General features: G+C 42.4%; 1 long non-coding RNA gene across 6 annotated transcripts in view; it reads left to right on the forward strand.

Moving 5' to 3' along the window:
• The window catches only part of LOC123615799 (uncharacterized), a 212,715-nt gene that overhangs the window by 135,657 nt on the left and 49,833 nt on the right, over positions 1–27,225 (forward strand). For 3 of the 6 annotated variants that reach the window (XR_012511656.1, XR_012511657.1, XR_012511659.1), the window contains exon 3: positions 3,000–3,159. The exons of the other annotated variants lie outside the window; for them this stretch is intronic. This is a non-coding gene — a long non-coding RNA (uncharacterized LOC123615799). The remainder of the gene's footprint in view (positions 1–2,999; positions 3,160–27,225) is intronic. 6 annotated transcript variants of the gene reach the window in all.

Below are 27,225 nucleotides of genomic sequence, written 5' to 3' on the forward strand. Positions count from 1 at the left end.
ATATGAAGAAATCATAGGTGGTAGGTAACCGGGCATTAGAAGATGCTGGCAAATTAAGACCAGGTGGTCCCAACAGATAAATTGGCTTGTACCTGGAAGAGGTGCTGAGAGGATGGAGGGATGTGGCCAGATTTATTAAGTATAGCAAGATGTTTGAAATGGTAACCTAGAATAGCACCATCTGTAGCCGATAATTCACATGCGCCCTTAATTTGTGGATCTGATTGTATATTTTGTGATATTTTATTTTCTCCTTTGTTTCTTTTTTATGGAAAGCAATCTTTACTTGCTGAAGGAGCCCCTGCAGACTTAAATGGTGATTCATTAATTTGGTTACTTCAGCATCACGCAAAATGAAAGCAATCACCCTACTCTTCCTCTGTTCCATCCAAATACAACTGTTAAGTTGTGGAATTAGCAAACAGAAGTAATTGGATTAAGGAATGTAAAGAATGCACTATTTCATTTACTATACTTCAGTATCTGTGTTTTTAAAGAACTCAAATGAAATTCTAAAATTAAATCACCTTTTTGCCTCTCCACTCAATTTTATTTGCTGGGTTAAAAAAAAAAAGCACTTCTGTGCTAAGGACAATAAAGTAGAGATAATGTGCAAATTTCCTTCTTTCAGGGGATGTGAATGGATGAAGATATGTTTCTAATTTTCGGAATAAATGTGTTTCTTTTCCAAGACTCTCAGTAGTTACAAACCTTGCAACTTTGCTTAGAGAAGATATTCAGGGCAAAAATATTTCTATGAGATTCACGGAAGAGAAAATGATGAATCATCTCAATTCTAATGTGGAAATGATTTTTCTCTAGCTTTCCTTGCACTGCGAAGAGAGCTCTCCCCCGGCTGCTCACTGTATTTTATCTTGGGTTTAAAAGAATAGAAAGGATGCTCCTATTTATTCCTCAAAATAGTACTTGCGCATCCACACCTCCCTCCCTCCCTCCCAGAATTTCAGCCTGGCCTGAAATGAAGGTCACATCAAGACCGAAGATACTTCAGTTCTAAGGTGGATAATCACATCAGTTATTTCAGCAATGAAGAAGTTCTGTGTGAAATCGTGCGCTTGTACCTTGTCCTGGAGAGGAAACCTGGTAGTTGTTGTCAGGTGTTTGGGAGATGTTTTATTGCTGTCTTGAGAGAATTCATATCTTCAGATCTTGCTATATTAAAATCTTTAGCTAATGAATAAAAATGTAATGACGTTAAATTACTTAACACTAACAAAAAAAAAAAAAAAAAAAGACTCCCCACGGAAGATACAGGGAGTTATTTGATGTAGATCCTGACAACTAGGTAAAAATCTAAAGTCCGTGACTGGAATGTGGGACACATGGAGCTATGAACCAGGCGACCAGAGTTCCCCCAGGCGACCAGAACAATCAAATCCTGGGCAGGCTTAATTAACTTAGTATTTGAAGACATTTATTAAACATCTACTCCACTCAAGAAGTACAGTGGTTCCCCTTATCCGTGGGGCATATGTTCCAAGACCCCCAGTGGATTCCTGGAACCACAGATGGTACCAACTCCTATATATTCTGTTTTTTCCTATGCATACATACCTATGATACAGTTTAATTTCTAAACTAGGGTCAGTAAGAGGATATCTGAATTGCCAGCATCACTATTCTCACTCTTCGGGGTCATCATGAAGTAAAATAAGGCTTACTTGAACACAAGTGCCACACTGTGATAACCCAGATGGTTGCTAAGCGACTAGTGGGTAGGATGTGCTGGATAAAGGGATGGTTCACATCCAGGTAGGATGGAGCAGGATGGTGGGAGGTCACATCATGCTGCTCACAGAGCATATGAATTGTTTATCTCTGGAATTTTCCATTTAGTGTTTCTGGACCACAGTTGACTGCAAGTAACAGAAACTTCAGCAAGTGAAGCCGCGGAGAAGGGGGTCGATTGTACTTCTCATTATATGAGGAACGCTATGCAGCTTTCCTGCTGTGACCCACAAGGACTGAGATGTATGCTGCCTGCTAAATTTTATCTCTGAATCTTTCAGTTGCTCTGTTGCAGTCACGTGATCTCTGTCCTTAAATACACCAAGTTTTTTCCCACTTCAGAATATTCCTACTTGCTGCTTCTTTGCCCAGAACCCCCTCCTCCCAGTCTTCACGTAGTTGACTTATCATTTAGATTCAGCTTAAAACAGCTTTCCAGAGTGCTCTTCCCTGGCCAAGGGAACAGGACTCCCCATTCCCCTCTGCAGTCATTCTTTATTCCTTTCTTCTGTTTCATTTTCTTCTTGTGAGTTGTAACTATTTAAAATAGTCTAGTTTACTTCCTTATTTGCACATTGCTTGTTTCCAAAGTAAGATGAAAGGTCCAAAAAAGGACGGATCTTATGTGTGCCATTCACTAGGCATCTAGGACTGTCTCCCTTGGAGTCTCCCTCCCTCTCAAAGAAACATGGAAAGATACAGTTGAGCACTTATAAATCTAGAACAAGAGATAAACATACATTTATTCCACAAAGTGGAAAGGTGAACGTCGTGCAACAGAATAGAAATGTCAATGGGGATTCCTGTGAGGAAGTAATTTCCAACTGTGGCATCAGCGTCTTCACCAAAAAAGGGCAGATTTCAACTATGCCATGAAATGGATATATTTTTACATACAGATAGGAGGGAAGGCGGGTCTAAGTCTTTTCAGATAAGCTACAGTAGGAGAGAAACCAAGATTACAGGGAAAAAGTGAGCCCATTCAGGGAAGAGAAGATACCTGAGTTGTGCGTTAAATGAGTAGGTGACTTCAGGAGGAAGCAGAAATGTCTTACATCTGGGTTCTGACATTCCACATCTGGGTTACTATTATGGGCTGAATTGTGTCCCCCCAAATTCATATGTTGAAGCCCTTAACCCCCAGTACCTCAGGATGTGACTGCATGTGGAGACAGAGCCTTTAAAGAGGCAATCAAGTTCAAATGGAATCATTGGAGTGGACTCTAATCCAATATGTTTGGTGTCCTTAGAGATTAGAACACAGAGAGGCACCAGACATGTCCAGAGCAGAAGAAAGACCGTGTGGGGACCCAGCAAGGAGGCACGATCTGTAAGCCAAGGGGAGAGGCCTCAGGAGACACCAAACCTGCTGGTGGACACCTTGATCCGGGACTTCCAGCCTCTAGAACTGTGAGAAGATAAATGTCGGTTATTTAAGTCACCCGGTTGTTGGTATTTGATTATGGAAGCCCTAGCAAACTAATACCATTACCTTGAGAATTTTAACCTCTGTGTTATGTTGTCTGCAAAATGATAACACCATGGAGATAGTAAAAGAATCAAATGAGATGTAAGTCATTAAAGTTCTTTTCAAAATAGAATAAATTAAGAGCCAGAAGATAGCTTCAAAATATTCACAGTGGCTAGCGTTAGTTTCTCTTGCTTCTTTCTGTTGATTTCAATAATACCGAGAACTATGGGTCTGTCTAGTTTAATACACTTGTAACACAGTTGGCAACCCCAAGGCTTTCCCCGGAAGGAAATATCCTATCTGTCCAAGGGAAAGTCTGGAGAAGTCAGAAGGAAAAACACACTCTTTGTTCTGTGCTGTGTTTCTGCTCCAGCGTCTTCCATAACTGCAGACTCAGGTTTGGCCTGATATCACAGGATTGCATCTCTGGCTGTCCCTCTCACCACGCTGTGAGCTCCTTCAGGACTGGGGCTCGAGTCAAGCCTCCAGCATCCATGCCCTCCATCAATGGTTGAGTGAGTGTCACTGTAATATTTTTGCATTGCCTTCTCTGACCATTTCTTATCACAAGAGCTAGTGTACTGAGGAAGAATTGGAGTCAAACTCATGCCTGAGTTCAGGACTCAAACTTGTCCAGCACTGTGACCTTGTCTATTTGCAGATCTTGTTGGCTACCTGGTTTTTTCCCTTGGCAGTTTGAGATGGTAACAGCCACCTCATCACAGGGTTTTTAAAGATTAGAATAAATGATACATGTAAGGTACCTACCACAACCCAGGTGATGTTGGATGCTGTATCTACCACTGCTGTTTTTGGTTTTGTATCCGTCTTCTCGTTGTACCAGTGTGGTCTGCTTCTGTGTCAGCTCTGCAAGGGCCAAGTCTATATTGTTTTATTGTATCTGTACTATACCATGTGAAACCAGCACTCTTCATTGATTAGTTGATCTTTTTATCGAGCAAGATAGTAATGAGGACTACTGAGAGCTCGCTTCTCCTTGTAAATAAATCCATGGGTAATCGGGAGCTCAGAGCCTGTTTGGTAAGAAAGCTTTCCTTGATCAAAGACACTTATCAGATTTATAATGGCAACCAATGCTTCTGCTTTTCTTTGTGGTTCTTTGATTCTTTATATATAATTTGAGTGAACTAAACCAGACAGCCAGATCACAGTGAATTTTGCTTAATTGCATGCAGCCTTTTCACTTATATGTTTTAGTCTGTTGAGACAATCCAGGGTACCTATTTGCTTATTCCTCTAATTAAGCAAATAGCCTAGAATGCTAGTCTCAAATGGTATTCTGTTTCTGCAGCAGTGACCTCTGTCCAACCCCACAGCACATTCAGGCGCTCGCGTTGTGCGTGGAAGCTGTGGCACTGTGCGTGCTCCGGGCTGTATTTCTGGACAGTCACGTAACCCAGGAAGTCAGGCTCATTCATCATCCCTGCCAGGTGCTTGCAGGGCTGCTTGAACAGAAAAATATCCGGAAGCAAGCAGTGATGAACCCACAGAAGAAAGTCAGGGGGAAGGGGCTGAGAGGAGGCGTGGGGCAGGATGTGCGGAAACAGGAGTGCCTGAATGCCCAGGAAGCAAGGCTCCTGAGTCATCTTTCTGATTCTGATGAGATGGCTTCACAGCCACAAATCTGGGCCTTCTGGATCCCCACATATCTCAGACTTTTTGAAACACAGATTGTTGCAATAACGGTCACCAGTTTGTTCACATTTCCCCACATCCATGCCCTTGGGTAATCCCTCCCACACTGACTGAGCTGGACCATAGGATGGCAACAAATAGCACATAAGCAGAGACTTGACAAGTGCTCAAGCTTTGAGGCTTGCCCTCTTACTGCTCTTGGAACCCCGGGACTGTCATGTGCAAAAGCCTGGAATAAACTACACACGGAGACAGGCCCTCGTCAACCCAGCTGTTCCATCCAAGGCCACTGTAAACTAACCAGTCTCAGCTGTCCCATCACACACATCAGTCAGGTAAGAAGAGTCAAGCCTGGCCTAGACCAGAAGTGCCCAGCTTACTTACCAGCCCAAAGTCCTGACCTGCACGAAGTCTGTGGATGGTTTGTTATACAGCAAAAGATAACTGATAACTGCTCTACTGCTTGACTAATCTGCCCATGTCAGGACTAATTCCAATTCAGTGTTTCATGAGGGTTTTCAAGATGCCATTTGAAAAATTCTGTTCTAAAATAAGGAAGCAGTTAAAAATAGGGCAACCTAGTATATTATCATCATTTGATAAGGGCATTTTCCAGAACAGTCTCTCCCTGTGACTTTCAGAGGTATCTGTGAGGTGAGATGGGGGTGGGGAAAAGACTTAATATAGCAGTGCTAAAAGGAGGTGGCGTCACTCAAGCACAGCGGCATTTTGAAATCAGAGAATCTTGAAACACTACAGCTGAGCGGGTTGCAGGTGCGATGCGATGGACACCGTCACTGTTGCAGGAAAATCAGCCCCAACCCTCTTGTCTCTCGAATGTAATGTTGAAAGGAACTCCACTTCAAATTCCTGGATCCTTTCTCAAGCTCCTGGTGTTTTAAGTTTGAGCTGAGGTGGTGAGTGTGGATAAAAGCAAGGAAGACATCGTATTTGTTATTTACATTTTAGGATTCTTTCATTCAACTCATTCATCTGTTCAGCAAATATTTTGAGCCTCTGATCTCTGCCAGGTTCTGTGCTGCTTTGAAAAGGCTACAGTAACTTCACAGGATGGGCAGAGAAACTAGCTGTTAGTTAGAAAACTGTTCACTGCTGCGGGCAAACAACTTCCCAGTCACCTCAACGTCCTAATTACCTAAAAGAAGGGTGTTGTGCACATTTTCTGACAGTCCTTCCTAGCGGGGGTTGCCTCAGGGAGAAGGAGATCCTGGAAATGGGTCCCTGGCCGGGGTCTTTTCCTCTGTCTGATAGAGGAAATAATAACCATAGTTTAGCGAGCACTTACTGTGTGGCGTGGTGCTGTTCCAACACTTTACATGTCCCAACTGGTCACCGAGGTACCCCTGGTCCAGGAAGCCCTGGGAGGGGCAAGCTCGCCAGGCAGTGCTGCAGGAAGGAGGCCCGTGTGGTGTGGAGTGACCTTAGAGAAAGATGACTGATGCTGTGAGCTACGGTTCCCAGGAAGCTGCCCCAAGTGTGTCTTCAGATGTCTAAACAAATTTTCCATCATCCTCTGGGGCAGTCTGACCCTGAAGCCTAATTCAAAACGGCAGCATTTTTGTGCCTTTCAAAGCTTCATGTGAGAATTACCAGTGTTGTTTTCCTTCCTGCATAACATGACTTCAGAGACTTAGTCATGCTCTCCTAGAAGTGAGAAGACTTTTCTACTTGTTGTTTGTTGAGGGGGGGGATTCATTTTATTAGTGTGTTTCACAATTTATATGTGTTAAATAGTTTCATCTGTACACATCAAAGGGTTCCTATAAAAATAATAAGGGAGCCATGTAATAAGGGCCAGGAGACATCCCCTCAAACATCCCTCCCTCTCTTATTTGAGAACAAAAGCCCCAGAAAAGCTTCCCTCCTCTGGTTAATTTTATGTGTCCCACTTGGCTGGGCCATAAGGTGGCCACACATTTGCTCAAACGTTGTTTTGGTGCATCTGTGAGTGTGTTTCCAGATGAGAGGAAGATTTCATCTGGTAGATGGAGCAGAGCAGGTAGCCCTCCCTCAGCCCATCACTTGAAGACCTGAATGGGATCAAACGGCTGAGTTAAAGGGAGCTCCTCCTGTGTGACTGCCGAGCTGGGACACTGGCCTTTTCCTGCCTTTAAACTCGAACTGAAACGTGGGCTCCCCTTGGGTCTCGAGCCTGTCAGACTAGAAGACTAGAACTATGAGAGCCCTGCCATGGCAGTCCTGGGTCTCCAGCTCGCTGACTGCGGGTCCTGGGACTTCTCAGCCTCCATGTAGTCATGTGAGCCAAGTTCTTATAATAAATCTATATGTCTATTTAATGCATATATGCATACACAATATAAATACATAGTTTATTTGTAATATATAATGCATAATCATGTGTATATCTGTACACACACACACACATCCTGTTGGTTCTGTTTCTCTGAAGAACTCTGACCAATGCGCTCCTTTTCCTCAGAGGACTCTGACTTCTGAGCTCCCTCATCTCCTGGCCTCCTGCAGGTGTTCTGTTGCTCACACTTCTTTCTGCCCACTCCCTTGGACAACACACTTGGAACTTTCCCTTGCAGCCCATCGGGCCCTCATCTGCACAAGGGCACTCATAGCCACACAGCCAGGCCTGCTTCTCTGTTTCTTCTGAGATCACGGCCTGGCTAGAGCCCAACGTCTTGCAGAGCCCAGGAGGGGAGGTTGCATTTGCCCAGCAGTGACTTGAAGGCTACAACAGGATTGAAGCTAAATCCCAGGGAACAGAGGCAGAGCCCAGAGTGAGTGATTCTGTTCCACGTGCACTGCTGGGTCTACACCCCAGCAAAGGGAAACCAAAGCGCCCTCTCTGAACCGTGTGCTAATTTCTGTAGACAAACCCTTCTTTACGATTATTACAAGGGTACATAGTGTTGTATCTTAGCCACATAAGATGCTGAACAGATACAATTAAGATTAATGAAGCTTTAATGTCACATGTGAGCTGTATGTTTGAGGACAGTGCCATGGGATTGACTGAACTTAAATTCTTGTCACCATGAATGTAAGTACTGATATATACTACATTCTGAAATATATATATTTAGCAGTTGACATTTTTATTATGGGTTCCCAAGCTAATGCATTTCCTAGGAATAAGGGTCATCATGTCCAGTATATCCCCTTCCATGAGATGTCAGCCACCACGAGGAGGGCTTGGCAGTAATTATTCTCTCCCTGATCATCATCTGTATCCGTTATCAATGTCATTTTAGAATAACTTAAGTGGTATAAGCTTAAGCTAAGAAGTCATACTTCCTGGGTTAGAATCCCAGCTCTGACTCTTAAGGACATGCAACAGTAGACAATGGCTGTACTCAATCTGAGTTTTCACCTGCACAAAATGTGGATGCAAATAAGACCTATGCCACTGTAAGGAGTGAACGAGATAAAGCACAAATGGGTTAGGAGAATGTCTGGCATGTGATAAACATTCAATAAATACTAGCTGCTATTTTCATCATTACTGAAGTTTGTATTTGCACAATGCTACAGTTTAATCCACTTATGCTTAATGTAATTATTGATATAATTGGTATATTTGATTTCTATTGGTTTCATGTGTTCTTTGATTCCCTCTTTTCTGCCTCCTTTTGGGTCAATCAAACATTTTTTAGTAATCCATTTTGTCTGTTCTGTAGAATTTCTAAATCATACCCTTTGTGTTTATTTATTTTTAACTGCTTACTCTAGAGATGACAATATTCAACTTCAGCTTTTCACAGTCTGCTTTCAAATATTTAACCATTTCATAGACAATGCAGAATCTTACAACATTTTAATTCATTTTCTCTCTGCTCTTTGTGCTTTTTGTTTTGTAATTTACTTTGTACATACTATAAAAATAAAGATACTTTATTTGTTTTGCTTTAAAGTTAATAGCCTCTTAAAAATGCATATATGCATATGTAAAAGTGTGCTATGTGTATAAAATTTTAAAAATATTTTAATAATTCTTATTTAATAATTTAAAATTTTTTTTTATGGTTTTCTTCATAGTTACCCTTTTTAGTGCTCTGCATTTCTTAGTATAGTTGGGAATTCTTTTGGTATCATTTTCCCTCTGCCTGAAAAACTACCTTAGACATTTCTTTGGGGCAATTTTCTGGCAATGAATTCTGCAGTCGTTTATATAAATGAAAATATATTTATTTTGACTTAATTTATAAATATAATTTCATTGATATGGAATTCTAGGTTGATAGTTTTTTTTTTCAGTGTGTGAGAGATATTCCACTATCATCAGGCCTTCCTTGTTTCTGAGAAATCAGTTCTAAGTCTTATTTTTGTTCCTTTGAAGGTGATGTGTCTTCTTTTTCTGATTGCTCTTAAGGTATTTTCTTTATCTTTGATTTCTAGCATTTTAACTATGAGGTACCAAGGTGTGATTCTCTTTTTTTTTCACTTGGGGTTGTTCCCTGAACTTCTTGGGTCTGTGGCTTATGTCTTTTATCAGTTTGGGAAAATTCTTGGTCATTATGGTCACCCCATTTTCTCCTTCGTCTGCTTCTGGGACACAAATTCCATGTGTGATAGACCGTTTGCTATTATCCCACATATCTCAGAAGCTATGCTCTTTCTTCTTATTCTTTTATCTTTGTGTGTTTCAGCTTGGAGGACTTCCATTCTCGAATTACTAAAATTTACCTTTGCATAACCAGTGTGTTATTAAGCCCATCAAGTCAATTCTACATTTATGATCCATTTTTCTAACATTTTCATTAACTCTTCTTTTAAATACTTTCTCTCTGCTGAAATTCCTCTCAGTTCAGCATGTTCACTTTTTCCACTGCATCTTTTAAATTTTTTATTATAGTTATTTTAAAGACCTGTCTGATCATCGCAGCGCATCGGCCATCTCTGAGTCTGCTTCTATTCACCATTTCCTCTTTTGACTATGATTCTCACCTTCTTGCTCCTATTTGTTTATTCTGATATTTTTATTGACTGCCTAGCATTGTGTAGAAAGGAAAAACTGTAAAATGACATTTACCCCCAGAAAAAGCAGAAAGAAGTCCTGACAAGCTCCGAGTATGTGTCAGGAGGGGGTTGTGCAAGGTGTTTAATCTGTGGTTAAGCCGGGTCGGGGTTCAACCAAAGCAGCTTTAGTTGAATACAATTTATCACATTTTCAAATCTTTTGAAGACAGGATCAGGAGTCCCCTTCAGAGAGGCTTGGGGTCTGAGCGCCTCTCCCTCCCTTGCTGCCCTGCCCTTGCCTTTGGAAGGCCACTGCAGGCCACTTAGCGAAGATCTGGAACGCCCAGAAGGCCTTCTCTCTTACCCAGCCCTGCCCTGCCCTGAGCCTTGGGCAAATAGCCCCACTCAGCCGGCTGGGTGTGTGTCAAACCTCACCCGTGGCTAGGAATCCTTAGAATTCCACCTCGCTGCCAGCCCCCACGCCGCCAGGGAAGGCGGGTTAGCGCCCCATCTGTGAGGGCTGCTTCCCTTCTCATTGCTCTACCAACAAGGAAAGCAGCCGTGGGTCTCTCCTCCTCCAGGAAGAGTTTGTCACTCATGGAATGTAGTTCACTTAGATTCTTTTTTTTTTTTTTTTTTTGTATTCAACCATCTGGTGATTTTTAAAGCTTGGATTTTGTGCATTAACTGGCTTGTTCTAGCTGTTAGCCTAATTTTTTTTTTATACTCACAGTCTCCTGATAGATATAAGAATATTTCTCATATAAAAGACAAAGGCTTGCAAAACACTTTTTGAATGAAAAATGAATGAATGAGTGGATGAATACGCGAACAAATGAGTGAACAGGTGAATTAAGAAACGAGTACACTAGTTCCCCAAACCAAGGGTTTTGAAATGGAAAATGTGTTTCCAATGTAACCTCTTCCCCTAAAATACAAGCAAAGTGTCATGGAGAGTGCAAAGGTCACCCATCACCCTCTTACCTGCCAGGGCCAGCCTTTCAGTCAGACTTGTCATGCCTGTTCCAGAGCCTTTGCCTGAGAGTTTGGTCTTCCCTCCAGGGCAAGCCCTGAGCATGTAATTAAGCACTGGAAGAGACACCTCAAATGCAGCATAAAAAATATCATGTGGTCAGTCTTAGAACATTTATGCATTTATTTATGCAAATGTGTGCTTGTGAACTTGGGTCTTCTATTTCTAATATCCACCAGCAGCTCTGTAATGTAGCAGCTATGATCCCCGTTCCACAGGAGGAAGGTGAGATTCAGAGGCGCCACACAGCTAGTAAGATGCGTAGCTGGGGCTTCTCTTTGCTCCTCTTGCTAAACAATGAATTCAAGTTATTCTAAGTTTAATTCCTTGTGTGTAGCTAATGCCACAAGTGTTTAAACAAGCACTGTCCAGAGGCGCTTCAGAAACAATCCTGTGAGATGATCTGGACAAGTATTATCATTTTTTGTCAGAGAAGCAGAGGTTAAGGCCACACTTGATACTGAGTAACAAATTCCGCCCTGGACTTGAGAGTTCTGATCCCAAGTCAAGTGCTCCTTCCAACCCATCTCACTGCCCCTGGTGTTCTCTTGTTTAAAGCTTTGAATAGTGATAAAAAAAATTGGTGAATTTACCCTACCACAAAACTCCGGTCTCTTCAACAAGGCAGTGGCAATGAATGCCCTTTTAATAAACCACTTTTCGTAGCCTGGAACCATTCATCAGTGAAAAGTCTACGTCATGGCTGAAGTCAAGTAGCCAAAATGCAGGCTTTATTGTTACACTGTTCAGCTAGAGGGAATCCGGTTTTGTTGAGGGGAAGCTTGTTAACCTCAACATTTGTTTCTAAGAATTTGTTATTTTATCATGTGCAAGGTTAAAAAATGCCAAATGTCATATTAAGATGGCTGCAAGCAATTAGAATGCAAAGGTCACCATCTTACTCAGATTTAGAGCATGGTTCCAGCATCCTCCTCTTCTGTTTCACTGGGACTTTTATTCAGCACTGAAAAAGCCATTCATTTTGTAAAGGTTAATTCGCAGCTCTGGATGTGATGAAGTGCTTTGCCTGAATCATCTGCATTTTAACACTGCACCGGTGTCCATCAAACCCTCTTCCCTGTTCAGAGCTGGCCTCCCTCTGTCAGAGAGTGAAAATCTACCTCTCCTCTCCTGGCTCTGTCCTCCCGCAGGGCTCCACCAGCAATTACATCACATAGCTCAGTGTCACAAGCTTCCTAGTCAATGGTACACAGAATTGTTGCTTTTCATTTCATGAATTCATTTTCCTTTGAGCAGGTGCCTTTCAGATTCTCACAAGTAGTTAATAATTTGATATAAAGTAATTAGGTCCTGTCCATAAATTCTGGTAGGCAAAATAGTTCAAACTTTTTTTCTTCTTTTCTTTTTTTTTTAAACTGGACCATTTTTATTTTGTGTTTTGGTGTCCTGTTCCAACAGGGAGCAGAAACATCTCAGCCATTCCAGGGTCTCTCTCTCTTACTTGGCATTGCTCCTAGGTACCCAGGGTAGGACATCAGTGGTGCTGAAGTGACAAGGTATGGAAGGCTGCTGGTCATTGTCCCCTATAATTACTGGCTGGTGACAAGATGTCTGCATTCTTGCCCATTCCTCACAGTCCATCCATGTGGTCACTAGTAGTGCCTCCTGCCCCCTTCAAGGCCCCTAGATGGCCACCAGCTCTCTGTGTCATATCCACGCTGTTATTCGTTGTGACAATAATGCTGCCCCTCACATCACACAAGGATTTGTTTAGGGTCTTCAAGGCCATCTTGGGATTACTGGCCCATGCTCAGCACATGGATATTCCTCCCGCCCCTCTTACTGAGAACCCGGACACCAGGGCTTAACACCTTACTGATATCATTTGAGCTCCTGAAGTATTCCACCCCTAGCATGGTCTGTCAAATGGACATTTACCATATTTCACTTGTCTGGCATCTAAACCTTGAGTTCAAGGAAATCCCCCACCGCGCGTACGTTCCCTTACAGAAGATGGAGATGGGTACCGCAGCCACTACAAGAGCACACGGCCCAGCCTCAGCCCACCGGGTCCTGCTGTTCCTGCTGCCTTAACTTGCTGGGTTTTGGCTAATTTTCCATCATGTAATTCTCCAAGCTTCCCATGAATTATGTGAGCCACCTGTTAAATTTCTGATACAGTCCTTTTTTTCTGTTTAAATGGCCAGAATCAGTTTCTATTATTTATCTATAACACAAGCCATTTTGGGCAGATTGAAAGGTGCCTGCAGCATGAGGTGCTGAGGCAGGTGGGCCTGAAATGGCCCCAGAGACCCTCGCGTGGCTGTTTGGGAGCAGTACAATGTTTATGAAGCTGCACATTCAGAGCACAGATTATTGGCACACCTGAAGGGCCTCGCCGTTGGGACAAGGACCTGCTTAGGTTGATACCTGAAGACTGGACAAGAGTGAAGACCCTCAGAGGTGGCCAGGTGGAGCAGTGAGCGCACCTGCGAAGCAGTCACCCCTCCCCTGTCTCACTAGTGCAGGCACTGCATCCTCCAGTTGCCAACCCAGAGCCAAAGATTGGTGGGAGACCTTGAAAGGATGTGGGCCGGAAATACGAGTTCAGTTCAGTTATAACCTGATTAGGTCAGGTTTCTTGTGTACTTGAACTTGGTACTAAAAGACACATATAGGAGAAAGAGTAAAGCCAAGTCAATTCAGAGAGAAGAGAAGAGTTAATTTATATACACGAGCCTTTTGTGATTGTATCTATTTATAATTTCAACCTACCTCCTGGCACAAGGGATGGGAGGCAGCTGAGCCTTGCTTGACATTCTAATGAGGCAGAAGCCCATGAATCATGGTGCCTGCCCGCAGCACTGTTCATTAGAGACGGGAGGGAGGCTGGGGAGCGCTCCGGGTAGGCCTGGCTGCCATGGCCATTAAGCAGCCCCGCAGCTGTGCTCCGGTCATTAGAGCCAGGCTGCAGCCACAGGAACAGAAACTGCTCATAACCTGTCCAGGTTCCAGAGAGTTTCATCTCCCAGGACCTTCTCCTCAAGGCTTCATGTCAGTGAAATGAAGTTCATTACCTTTCAAAAACACCGGCTTGGTCTGTTAGTGATAACAGGGCTTTCAATCATCCAAGGGGGATGTGAAGGGACATCAGGCAGGCTTTACATAAACAAATGGGTTTCACCTAGGACTCCGTCCTGTTAAAGTGACTTCAGAACTCCCTGGGAAAGGAAATCTGTCGATGTGATGCAGAGAAGCAGGCTGGAGAAGGTGCAGAGATATGCACGCAGGCAGACTGCTTCGTAACAGGGAACTCAGCAACAGTCATTGTTTGTTTGTGGCTGACACTGCTAAGACTGTCACACACTTCACTCAGATGTCGGCTGGGCGCTCAGTCTCCTCCTTAAGCCCTAGTTGAAATTTCTCTGGCACCCTGTCGTCCACTTTAAATTCTGTGTCCTAAGCCTAGTCAATGTCCTCCCCAAATGTGGGGAAGTCCTGTGGCCCTGCAGCCTCACGCCCCTGCAGGCGTGTGTGTTATCTTTGGCTCATCAACACCCCCCACCCTGGTGTCAACCAAGACACAAAAATTGACCTGTTTACTGCTTCCATAAGATGTCCAATCTCATCTTTTATCTTTCTTCTCGTCCACCTTTGTTTTCACCCCCTAAGTCCTGGATTCCTTTTCCTTCCTCTTCCATGTAAAGGCACTTTAAGACAAGGTGGTCTCTCTCTAATAGAGATTATTTTACTAGCTGCCAAGAAAATAAAATTTTCTTTATCTTTTGCAGAGATGACCTTCCTTAATTCCACACACTAGCTATCAAGGAATAACTATCATTCTTGTTTTACTTAACAATAACAAAAAAACAAACAAACAAACCAAGGCTCAGAAAGTTAAACTAACATCTCAACTCACAGGGCCGTAGAGGTTGTACCAGAGAAGAATTTTAAGATGGCAATGTTAATTTAAATTTTCTGATGATAGAATGTTTATCAGGTAGCAGCTCATGTTTAGTTCCAGGCACTTCATTGAAGTTCTGTACTTTAATCTTCACTTGTTTTTCAGGGAACAGCAAGTCCTTCTGCCCCCTCAGCCCCAACTTACACTTCCCAGGTCTCTGCTAAATGTCCTGTTAATTCTTGGGAAGTAAAGTTAGCTGTCTCACTGGGGTCTGAGGCCCGGGGGGGAAGCTGGGTCTAGGGGGCCAGAGATTGTCTCAGACAGAACTGGGGTATGGTAACCGCAAGGTTAGCAGGCTGATTGTAATGGGCTGAGGAGTGGGACGGAGAGGAGGCCAGAGCCTGGATCTGATAGCAGTGAGCAGAGAGTTGAAGCAGAAAGGAAGGTGGTGAGTCCCAGTAACCGGAACAGAGGTCAGAGGTCAGAGGTCAGCCAGCCCAGGATCCTGAACACTCCCGGTGTATTTCTCTGCCTTCCTCCCTCCCTCTCTTCCTCCCTTCCTTCCTTTGGTTCTTTCATTCTTTCTGTTGCAATTTTATTTTTGAAAATAGTATTATAAAATAATACCTCTCATTTTATTTTATTTTATTTTATTTTATTTTATTTTATATTTTTTAATTTTAAAGGAGTGTATTCATTTTGCTTTTGAAATTATTTGGCCTGGTTTACGTTTAACTCATGAATGACCTTGATTTCTTAGCAATCATAATGTACACCCAGGATAAGTGAGAAAAACCTAACCTACAAATTGTCTTCAGTTGTAAAGATATTTTTGCAAGTGTACATATTTTTAGTAGAGATTTATGTTGTTTTTTAAAAATTTATTCAATTTTTAAAGATTATACTCCATTTACAGTTATTACAAAATAGGCTATATTCCTCGTGTTGTACAATACATTCTTGTAACCTACCTTACACCCAACAGTTTGTATCTCTCACTCCCACACCCCTGTTTTCTCCTCCCCCTCCTCCCCACTGGTAACCAATCGTTTGTTCTCTGTATCTGTGAGTTTGCTTCCTTTCTGTTACATTCACTAGTTTGTTGTATATTTTAGATTCCACATATAAGTGATACCATATAATTTCTCTGTGTGACATAATGCCCTCCAAGTCCATTCATGTTGCTGCAAATGGCAAAATTTTATTCTTCTTTATGGCTGAGTGCTGTTCCATGGGGTGTGTGTGTGTGTGTGTGTGTGTGTACCACTTATTCTTTAACCTTTCATCTGTTGATGGACACTTAGGTTGCTTCCGTATCTTGCTAATTGTAAACAATACTGCTATAAACGTTGGGGTGCAACTATCTTTCTGAATTAGTGTTTCTGAGTTTTTTTTCAGATATATATCCATGAGTAGAATTGCAGGGTCATATGGTGTTTCTTTTTTAGTTTTTTGAGAAACATCTGTACTGTTTTCCACAGTGGCTTCACCAATTTACATTCCTACTAACAGTGTGCAAGGATTTGCTTTTCTTTGCATCTTCACCAACATTTGTTATTTGCATTCTTTCTGATGATAGCCATTCTGACAGGTGTGAGGCAATATCTCACTATGGTTTGGATTTGCATTTCCCTGATGATTAGTGATGCTGAGCATCTTTTCATATGCCTGTTGGCCACCTGCACTTCCTCTTTGAAAAAAAATGTCTATTCAGTTCTTCTGCCCATTTTTTAATTGAGTTGTTTGTCTTTTTGATGTTGAGTTGTATGAGCTGTTTATATATGGTGGATATTAATCCCTTATCACTCATATAATTTGCAAATATTTTCTCCCATTCCATAGATTGTCTTTTCATTTTGTTAATGGTTTCCTTTTCTGTGCAAAAGCTTTTAAGTTTAATTAGGTCCCATTTGTTTATTTTTGCTTTTATTTCTTTTATCTTAGGAAATGGATCCCCCCAAAATATTGCTGCGATTTATGTCAAAGGGTGTTATGCCTATGTTTTCCTCTAGGATTTTTACAGTATCTGGTCTTACATTTAGGTGTTTAATCCATTTGAGTTTATTTTTGTATATGGTGTCAAAGAATGTTCTAATTTCATTCTTTTACATGTAGCTGTCCTATGTTCCCAGCACCACTTGTGGAAGAGACTGTCTTTTCTCCATTGTATGTTCTTCCCTCCTTTGTTGTAGATTAATTGACCATAAGTGCATGGGCCTGTTTCTGGGTTTTCTATTCTGTTCCATTGATCTATGTGTCTGTTTTTTTAACATTGCAGGATACAAAATTAATATACAGAAGTCTGTTGCATTTCTTTTTTTTAATTGAAGTATAGTTGATTTTTCAGATTCTTTTCCATTATAGATTATTACAAGATATTAAAAATAGTTCCTTCCCTGTGCCATACAGTAGGACCTTGTTGTTTACCTATTTTGTATATAGTAGTGAGTATCTGTTAATCCCAAGCTCCTAATTTATCCCTCTCCTCCCACTTTACTCTTTGGTAACCGTAAGTGTGTTTTCCATGTCTGTGAGTCTGTTTCTGTTTCGTAAATAAGTTCATTTGTATCATTTTTTTAGATTCCATGTATAAGTGATATCATATCATATTTGTCTTTCTCTGTCTGGCTTCACTTCACTTAGTATGATAATCTCTAGTTCCATCCATGTTGCTGCAAATGGCAATATTTCTTTTTTTATGGCTGAGTAGTATCTCATTGTGTGTGGATAATATATGTAACATCTTCTTTATCCATTCATTTGTCAATAGACCCTTTGGTTGCCTCCATGTCTTGACTGTTGTATATAGTGCTGCTATGAACACTGAGGTGCTTGTATCTTTTGTTGCATTTCTATACACTAACAATGAACTACCAAAAAGAGAAATTAAGGAAACAATCCCATTTACCATCACATCAAAAAAGAGTAAAATACCTAGGACTAAATCTACCTAGGGAGGTGAATATTTGTAAAACTATAAGACATTGATGAAAGGAATTGAAGATGGAAACAGATGGAAAGATATACTGGGTTCTTGGATTGGAAGACTCAGTATTGTTAAAATGACCATATTACCCAAGGCAATCTACAGATTCAATGCAATATCTACCAAATTACCAGTGGCCTTTTCCACAGACCTGTGTCCTCAAGCATGTGACCAAATATTTTTCCTCAATCTTTTGATTCTTTGCCAACCTAACAAGAAGGAAAAATTTCCATAGCTTTAATTTGCATTTATCTTCTCATATTAAAGATGTAAGTTATCTTAAAGCATTTAATAGCCATGGTCCTTTGAGTATTCACTGCTTTTGAAGTCAGAAGTCTCAACCAAAATGATGTCCCTTTAAGCTTAAAAAATTTAGTCAAGCTGTCCATGCTTCAGAACTCCTTCTCCATTTTTATGTATGAATGTGAGTGCATGGCGGTGTCGGCGGGGCATGTAGGGGGATGTACTTGGGGAAAAATTGGAAACTACTATTTGAAAGCACAGACGTTGGAGCCAGTCTACCCAAGTTTGAATCGGGTTCTGGAACTTACTGGCTGTATAATTTCACCTTTGTTTCCTCCACTGTAAAGTAGACATAATAATACCTCATGGGACTACTGTGAGGATTAATGTATGTAAAGTACTAAGAACAAAGTCTCACACATACCAAGTCCCTTAGAAATGTTACGGTAATACGTTCTGCAGTGGTTTAAGAGGTAAGACTTTGTTCTTGATTCTCAGCATAGCAGAGAATGTGCTAATACCATGCTGGGTTTTGTTATTTTATAAATTTTCATTTAAGTATAATAAAACACATTAACCTCTTTTTTTCAGAATTTTGAGAAAATAGGGGCACAACCTCAGGGAACTCTGTGCAAACAGATACCATGACAGTAAGTGAGTGAGTGAGTGTGTGCGTGTGTGTATGTGTGTGTGTGATGTTAGTAGAATAAAATATAAAATCCTTACTCAACCCACAAATACACTATGACACTTACTATTAAAGACATAATCCTCATTGGTTTATTGCAAGTTATATGAGTTATTATTTCTCTGAGTAAAAAGAAGATGGAAGAATTAACATCGTACTGGTTAGTGAGGGTTTCTTTTGCATTAACCTCTTTTTTTAACTGTTTATAGTTACTTACATTTCTTTGATTCTTCATCTCAAAGCAATACTATAGCTTCCAGTCATGTTTGTATTGAGAAAAATATTTTCATCCAAAGGTTTACACAAAAGTGGAAACCCTCTGTCCCAGAGAAGATAAGGGTCTTGTCAATCAAGCTACCATCAGTGGAGGCCAGTGAAAAGATTGGGTTTGCCCCTCATTCTAAAAGGGAACTCTGCCTTCTGGCGAAATGCAGGGCTCACTGCATCAAGCCTGTGAGACAGGACTCAAAGAGTAATGATGTTTTGAAAAAGCCCATGGGGGAAAAAAAAGAAAATGAGGATGAGAGGAAACGTGAATTAAAAATCGATTAAAATCAGGCAAAAAAATATACCCAGCTTTCCTTGGACAACAGGAGAGATGAAAAGAGCAGGGGGCAGGAGGCGGATACACAGCAAGAACATTCAGAAGAGACGGTTGGTGTAAAAGTCTACTAGCAACAGAAGAGGAGACTTACGAGGTCAAGTTTCTGTGCTCAGAGATATGTAAGCCCCTTTGGTCTCATAAAAGATCTTTCAGTCCCCAGTGAGCTTGGGGGCCCACTCTTGTAAATAGACTTCTTTTTAAACTTGAGAAATATGTTAGAGTTAAGTTAAATGTTTAAAGGGAACTTTTTATTTTCCATCCTAACATAAAAATACCCTGTATTGAAATAAAATGCAAATTTCATATGATAAAAAACACCTTTGATGGAATATTTTAATTAAGGAGCCTTGAACATTGCCTCTTTGAATGTATCAGCTGTGAATCTAAGCCTAAAATGTGTTTGCCGGGAAATGAGTTTAGTGAGCAGTTGTCGGATGTTAAATTTCTTTCAGGATCAATAGTTCTTTCCATATAGTTTTTTCAAATTTAATTCACTTTAAGGCAATTTGGACATCAGAAATTTAACAATGTACACAGATTAAGCTTTAAGGAAAACCTACTGTATTTACTTGCTAAGTTTATAGGAAATATTTTATAATTCAAAATCAAGACTTTGAAACATGGTGCAGTCTCTCATTTCTTCATATCACTATGGTTTACTATTCTCCTCATCTAGCCTTGTCTATAAAAGTTTAGAAGACAGAGTTTTATCTTTATTTAGCAAAACACTGAGCTAAGTACTGTAACTTTGTGTTAGGAACTAAATTGCTTTTCCCTTTGCCCCATTACTGCCCCCCACATCAATTCATATATTGAAGCCCTAACTCCAATGTGACTGTACTTGGAAATAGAGCCTTTAGGGAAGCAATTAAGTTTGGTTGAGGCCGTAAGAGTGGGGGCCTAATCCAATAGGACTGGTGTCCTCATAAGAAAAAGAAGAGAGGCCAGGAGTGTGTATACACAGAAAAAGAGGCCATATGAAGACACAGCAAGAAGGCAGCCATCTACTCAGCAAGAAGAGAGGCCTTATGAGAAACCAGCCCTATGAACGCCTTGACCTTGGACTTCCCAACCTCCAGAATTGTGAAAAAATCATTTCCTGTTATATAAGTAACCCAGCCTGTGGTACGTTGTTATGGCAGCCTGAGCTGGCTAATGCAATTTGGTTCAGGTGTAATCACGTCCAAACCTTATTTCTCTTTCATGCAATAGTTGGACTTAGGCAACCCAGAGTTGAAATGATGGTTCTACTCTTTGAGTCATCTAGGGAGTCAGGATCACTCTATGTGTCAATTCCAGCATCACTTGGAGGTTAAATTATGTCTGCATTTTGAGCAGCAGGATGAAGGAAGAAGGAAAGAAAAGACATACTTTTCTCCATTTAAGTCCTTGTGCTTACATCTCAATAATTTAATCCCATGGACATATTCAAGCTGCAAGGGCCCAACTAAAGATCAAGGCATCTATCATTGAACAGAAGCAAGTAGCAGCCTCCACAACACGGTGGTGGTGGTGGTGGTGGTGGTGTGAGCCTGGCTTAGGCCCTTCCCATTTGGATGCCCCTTCCCTTAGATTTCTCCACCACCAACCAGCACACTGTGTTCCTGCCAGACTTCCCTGAAGCTTTCAAAAAAAGACAGCACAGGACAGAGAGTATATAAAACTGCCTGCAAAATCTAACTATACCCAAAGCCCAGAATAAAGTCAGCCAAGACGCTAAGCCATTCCCAGATGCCATCTAGCTGCTAACCTCGTTCTGCTGCCCTGAGTCCTCCCCACTCCATGGGAGCACCTACCTTTCCAGCCTCTACTGAGAAGATTTTTTGTGGACCTTTGAGAAAGCTTTACTTTTTCTCCGTAAGTGTTGATCTGGTCATCTCATTATCCTCTGGGCTTGTCACTCTCCCTCCGCAGAAACTGTAATAGATACTCTAACTTAAGAATCACATTACCCAAGTCTGAGTTATGGAGGGTGTAGATGGCTTGGCTCTCAATAATGGGAACTAGAGTGGCCTTTGGCACATCTTGGGGTGTCCCTGACACAGTAAATCTCCTGAGGTCCACTGGTTCATTCTCCCTCTCGCACACACACATCTCTTCCAAGGGAAGACCTGAATTCTGAGACTAAACAGCCCGAAGCAAGGCTCACAGACTTGAATGCTGCTTGAAAGAAGTACACAGATGAAGGAAATGGGTTAGATGGGGAGTGTGACAACACGTGCCGTCCTCATGGGACAGCCAGCACTTACGCTGGTGGATATTGATCACATGGCACCAATGTTCATTCTCCTGATTTTGTTATATTTAAAGGAAGCTGGACATTAGTCTTGTTTTAGCTAACAAGTTCAGATTTTCAAAATGTCGGCACTGATTTTAAAAATGTAGACATTGCATAACAGATCTACTGGGTTGGATCCAGCTTAACTGCAGCCCAGGAGCCTCCAGTTTGAAAGTTCTCTAGGAAGCACTAGAGGAAAGAAACCTTCCCCAGCTGGCTGTGAGAGCACCCCACAGCAGCAGCATTTTGGTGAAACATCAGGCTTCTACCATTGGACAAAAGAGGAGCAAGTAGCAGTCTCTACAACAGGAGTGTGACACTGGCTTCCAGCATTATCTTCCAGAGTGATATGAGTTTCTTTCTTTTATTCCCTTTTTAAAACATGCACCCACTTGGGAAAAACCAGTAATAGAGCAGGGACTCATTTATAGCTCTAGACCTATTGTGGATGCTCCCTCAGCTGCAAAGACTCTAGCAGACCCCAGAGGAAGGTGGACTCACCACCTGCCGAGACTGATTACATTATCGGGCGGGATGCTATGGTCTTCTCAGTCTCTGTCTAGGGAGGGGCCAGTCTCTTTTTCTCTCTAGATCCAATCATCACAACACCAAGCAGAAAGTCACCCAGGGTGGCACGGAATCTACAGCATTCCAGCCCTGTCCGCAGGAGCATCTCTGCCCCCTGCTATGGTTTTCACCTTGCATTGGGCTCTGGGTTGGGACTCCAGGGTAGGATCTGCAGACGTGCCCTAGAAGGCATGACACCATGTTCTGAGTTTGACTTTATTCTCAAGCAATAGGAAACAATTGAAGGTTTTTAAGCAGGAAAGTGACACAAACAAAAATGAGTCTGGAAACTGTTGACGGTGATCTGGGAAAGAGGGAAACTGGAGTCAGGGAGACTGATGAGGGATGCTGACGACAGCACAGGTGTTGAGATACTGAAGTTGGTAAGTGGCGGTGGTAAAGGAGAGAAGAAAGCAGAGGCAAAGATAACATGGAGACAGAATCGAGAATTTTTGCAACTGTTATTAAAAGTGAGCCCCAGATTTCAAGCTTGGGCGACTGGAAGGATGGTTGTCACAGAAACAAACCAAATTATTAGCAATATGCATTTGCTTGCTTATTAAATTCTTAGGCTGGCTTTCCTTCCCTTAAAAATAGCTTTCAGTACTGTCAATTGATACTAACAACATTTTCTATTGGTTTGCAATTTTGGTTTTGCTGGATTCCAAGGTTTTTGTAAGCACTATCTCATTAATCCCCCTGAAAGCTCTGTGAGGTGGGTGGCAGTGGTTTGAAAAGCCAGATATACAGAAGATGGTTTTTAAAAAAATATTCTTCAGTGTCTCCCACATTCTAACGAAGATTTTTTAGACTCTCAATAGCAATTAGTAGAGATCAGGCTTGGCGTGCTCTGTGCTCCCGGTTACTATCAATGGGCTCTAATTGAGAACATGTGTTCATTTCAGCTGGGATTATTGTCTGGCTGATCACAATGGAGAGTCTGAAAGACAGCATCTGGCAGAGTTATTTTCTGACATCACCTCTCAGTCCCATCTTCCTTTATAACTGCTTTCATTCAGTACATGACCCACCAAGTCAGAGGGATATCTGCACCAGAAACAGCACCAGCTCTAATATCCCTGTGGGCTCATCATTGCAATCTTTGCATTGTGTGCCAAGCACTAGGTACCATTCCTTAAAGGAGGTACTGGTTCCAGTTACCTATCGCTGTGTGACGGGTCATCCCCAAACTCAGTGGCTTAAATCATTAGTCTGCAATTTGGGAAGTGCTTGGAAGGTATGTCTTGCATCCACTCCATATAGTGTTAGCTGGGGTGGCTTGGCTGGGGACGGACAATCCACCTCCAGAGGGATGCTCTCACATGGCTGGCAAGTAGGTTCTGGCCGTCAGATGGGAGTTCAGCTGGGGCTCTTGGCCGCTGGCCTCAGTTCATCCTCCAGTTGATCCCTTCTTCATGGGGGGTTGGCTTGGGCTTCCTCACAGTAGGAGCACTTGATTCCAAAAGTAAGAGTTTCAAGAACAGAAGATGGGAGCTACCAGGCTGTTGAGGCTCAGGCCTGGAAGTTGTCATAGGGTCATTTCCCATTGTATTGGCCAAAGCCAGCACAGAACCTGCCTGGACTTGACTGGGGCATAGACTACACCTCTCCAAAGACTATGTGGCCAAATTCAATCTCCTACAACAAAGATTGCATTTACAATTTTGGATGAATGATGGTTTGGCTTGGCATCTATGATTGAAGAGTAATATATTAAATTGTACCAATGGCCAATAATTCTAGATTCTAAATATATATACCTATTTTTTAGCCTCCATACAACTTCTTCACATACTGACTCTATCATTTATGTCTGACTCAGTTCTCCTCAAGCACCAGGCTCTTTTACCTCTGGCTTGTTATAAATGCTGTCTGCACTCCTGCAGCCTCTCTGCCAGCTCTTCTGGGGAGTTTGCTTGAGCTTCCAAATGGAAGTGTCCCACCTGGGTGCCTGCATAGCTTTTGGATGCATCTTATCAGAAGAGCTATCACAGCGCAGTGGAACCTGACTGCAGGCAGGTGATCCGCCTTGTCCATGTTGACATCCCCAGCACAGAAGGCTGTTCCCGGGCAGTCGATGCTCAGTACTTACTTGTTGAATGGTTGACCCACATTCTGCCCTAAATGTTTGCATTCTTGGAAGGCTCTGCAATTACCATTGACTTTCTACTGTTATTTGATACTGTTAGAACTCACCTTTAGGTTGTCCATCTCTTACCTGGAGAGACTGGAATTTCCGTGATGTCAAAACTGAGAGGATGAAAGGAAATGTCGCTCAAGTCCTGTGAGAGGCGGTGATGAAAGCAGCCGGACGAACAAAAGCACGATCGTTTTGTGTTAGAGATGATCCGTTCCATGATGATTGTGTTGAGCCTATACTAAGCAGGGCATTTCTCCACGGTTTTCTATGTAAAGAGGAGCTGCACAAAGCAGCGGGGACATTAGCTATGCCTCGTTCATCTCCATTGGCCCCCTGGACATTTTGAAGCAGGATATATAAGCCATGCTCGAAATTGATAACAGGTGTCTGATTCCAAGCAAATGTCACCAATCTTGCCTTTAATGCATCGTAGCAGAACATGATGGGACATTAGCAGAGTGCAGTGGTGCATACTGGAAAGAGGAATGAACATGGGATTTGGTAACACTGTCTTATCAATTGAATTTACAATGGATATTAATCTTGCTTATTAAACATGAGAACCAATGAAATCTTGAATTCGATGCTGTGGGTAAGACATCTCATCTATTTCAGACAGTTAGGAGGCATCGATCAACCTGGGAGAGGCCCTTGCTCAGTCTGACTGGGAGATTATACCCTTTAGGGGTGGTATCATGAGGGCTTTTATTTCTATTTCATTTAACCTCCAAACATGCATGGAGCTATAAAGATGCTACTCACGGCACTGAATGATGTAAGGGCTACAGAGCAAAACATGACACCACCCCTCCCCTCAAGGTGCTGTGGCCAGCGAGTGAGCATGAGGGGAAGGTGAATGAAACCAGGTGGAGCAGATGGCACCGGGGGGCTGGAACAGGAGCGATCTGGACGCTGCACTCTTATCTCTAAGTCCTTGCTAAGGTTAAAATTTTTGAGCCTCGGTTTACTCACCTGTAAAATGATGTCGACTGCAGTCTACCTGCAGAGGCTCATGGCGAGAAGGCAAATAGGGAAAGGGTGAGAAGCTCTAAGTTCTGTCTCTTTCATTGTCTTCAACAACTGCCGAGCTCATCGCAGGCGGTCAGTGATTGGTGACTGCGTGTGGGATGAAAATGCTTGAGCACAGTGCTCGGCACATGTTAACAATTCAGTAAATGTTTGCTATTAAGAGAGATGGTAGTAGCATGCCAGTCATAGGAACGTCAGAGATAACGGTACTGTTGCTGGTGGCGACAGTAATGATGACAGTGGCATTCATCATAGCTTAACTAGGAGCACAGAAAATGAACAGATAAATAACAAGGGATAAAGCTAATATGATACATTAGCTATGTTCTGAGGGGCCTGGAACAGCACAGTGAGGGGTTAGGACTTCATTCAGAAGGTAAGGCCGCTTTTGAAGCCTTCTGAGCATGGACACCCGCTCTGACAGCTGTGCGGAACGTGGCCTGGGGGTAGAAGTTTCCTAAGCAGCTCTCGATTTGAGTCCGTTGCAGGGATTCAGGTAGGACTGGGCACTGAGCAAGACGAGAGGCAGGGACCGGAGAGGGGTGAGGGGTGAGGGGTGAGGGAGGGGACTGGACATTGACAGCACTGGGTGGTTTAGATGCCGTGGGAGAAGGAAGAGCCAGAGGATCTGAACACTGAGAGCCCAGACTGTGATACTGCTGCGACCGGAAATGGAGATGTCAGGGTTTTCAGGGAAGATGAGTATTTTGGTTCAACATGTGTTTGCCTTGCTAGTGGGACACCCAGAAATCAAACAGGTTATTGAAACTCCAAGTCTGGAGTGCAGAGGAAAGTTGACGCTGAAGAGCTGTTTTTTTAAGTCAGAGAGCTAACATTTGGGCAGCGCGTGGCATTGCTAAGGAAGGGGGACAGAGAGATGGAAGCAGGTCCCTGCCACCCCATTAAGAGACAGAGCCCAGATGACTGGGAAAACCGAGACCTGTCACTTGCGTCCTGCACTGGACAGGATGGCAGAGGCAGTGATCTTCCGAAACAAATGCCTTCCAAACTTTGCTCCCATTTCGGTGGCCATTCTTTTAAGCCCTCTTGTGAACTCACATCTTTCCCCAGCCCCACAGCCGGAAGCTCAGTGAAGCCCCCTTTAGAAAGCATGGAGTCACTAGTAGAGGAATGTCTGAATAAGAATGAATTAAACCATAAACAAATGACTTTTTTTTTTTACTAAGCAAGAAACCCAGAGTGTATGGCTCAATAATGCTAGCAATGACATTTTATCTTTCTGCTCTGCCATCCTCAGTGTGACCACTTGGCTCCTTCTCAGGCTCAAAAAAAAAAAAAAAAAGCTCCTGCGCCTCAAAGAATCACATCCTCAAGGGAAAGAATGGAGAAAAAGGCATTTCTCCTCTCTCTCCAGCACTTAGGATAAAAAAAAAACCTGAACTCCGCCCGCGCTAACTCCACGGTGGGCAAGGGGAACCCTAACAGAACACTGTGACCGGGCCAGGTCCCCCCATCACCCACATAGCTCCTGCTACACAAAGCAAAGGACTTCCAAGGCCATGGCACGTATTCTGTTTGGCTCTTTCTTCATGGGATCACAGAAGCCATCACCTCTGCTCTATATGTCACCTTTGCCTCATATTCCCCTCCCAGATTTCACCCCTCAATTTTAGTTTTTTACTTGTTCGTTTGTTTTTTACTAACAACATCAATTCTTGGTGTTGACTCGTGGCTTTAAAATAATAGTGGGCATCAAAGTTATCTCCTTTGTTTTACCCAGCTTAAAAGGTGTCAATGCATGGGTCCCTGAAGTTGGTCTCTGTTTGATTCTAATAATCCAAGGTTTGATTCTAATCTAGATCCTGGCTTTGCCCTAAGGCATCAGTGCTGGCCAGGATGGGGCTATCTAGGCAGCCCTGCCCTAGGTTACAAATGAAAAGGTGGATTAGAAGTCAAAATGGAAAAAGAAATACACTTCCACAGATTTCAGCCCAGGTTATCCCTG

This window comes from Camelus bactrianus, chromosome 14, assembly GCF_048773025.1.
Source record: "Camelus bactrianus isolate YW-2024 breed Bactrian camel chromosome 14, ASM4877302v1, whole genome shotgun sequence".
NCBI classification, from domain to species: Eukaryota; Metazoa; Chordata; class Mammalia; order Artiodactyla; family Camelidae; genus Camelus; species Camelus bactrianus.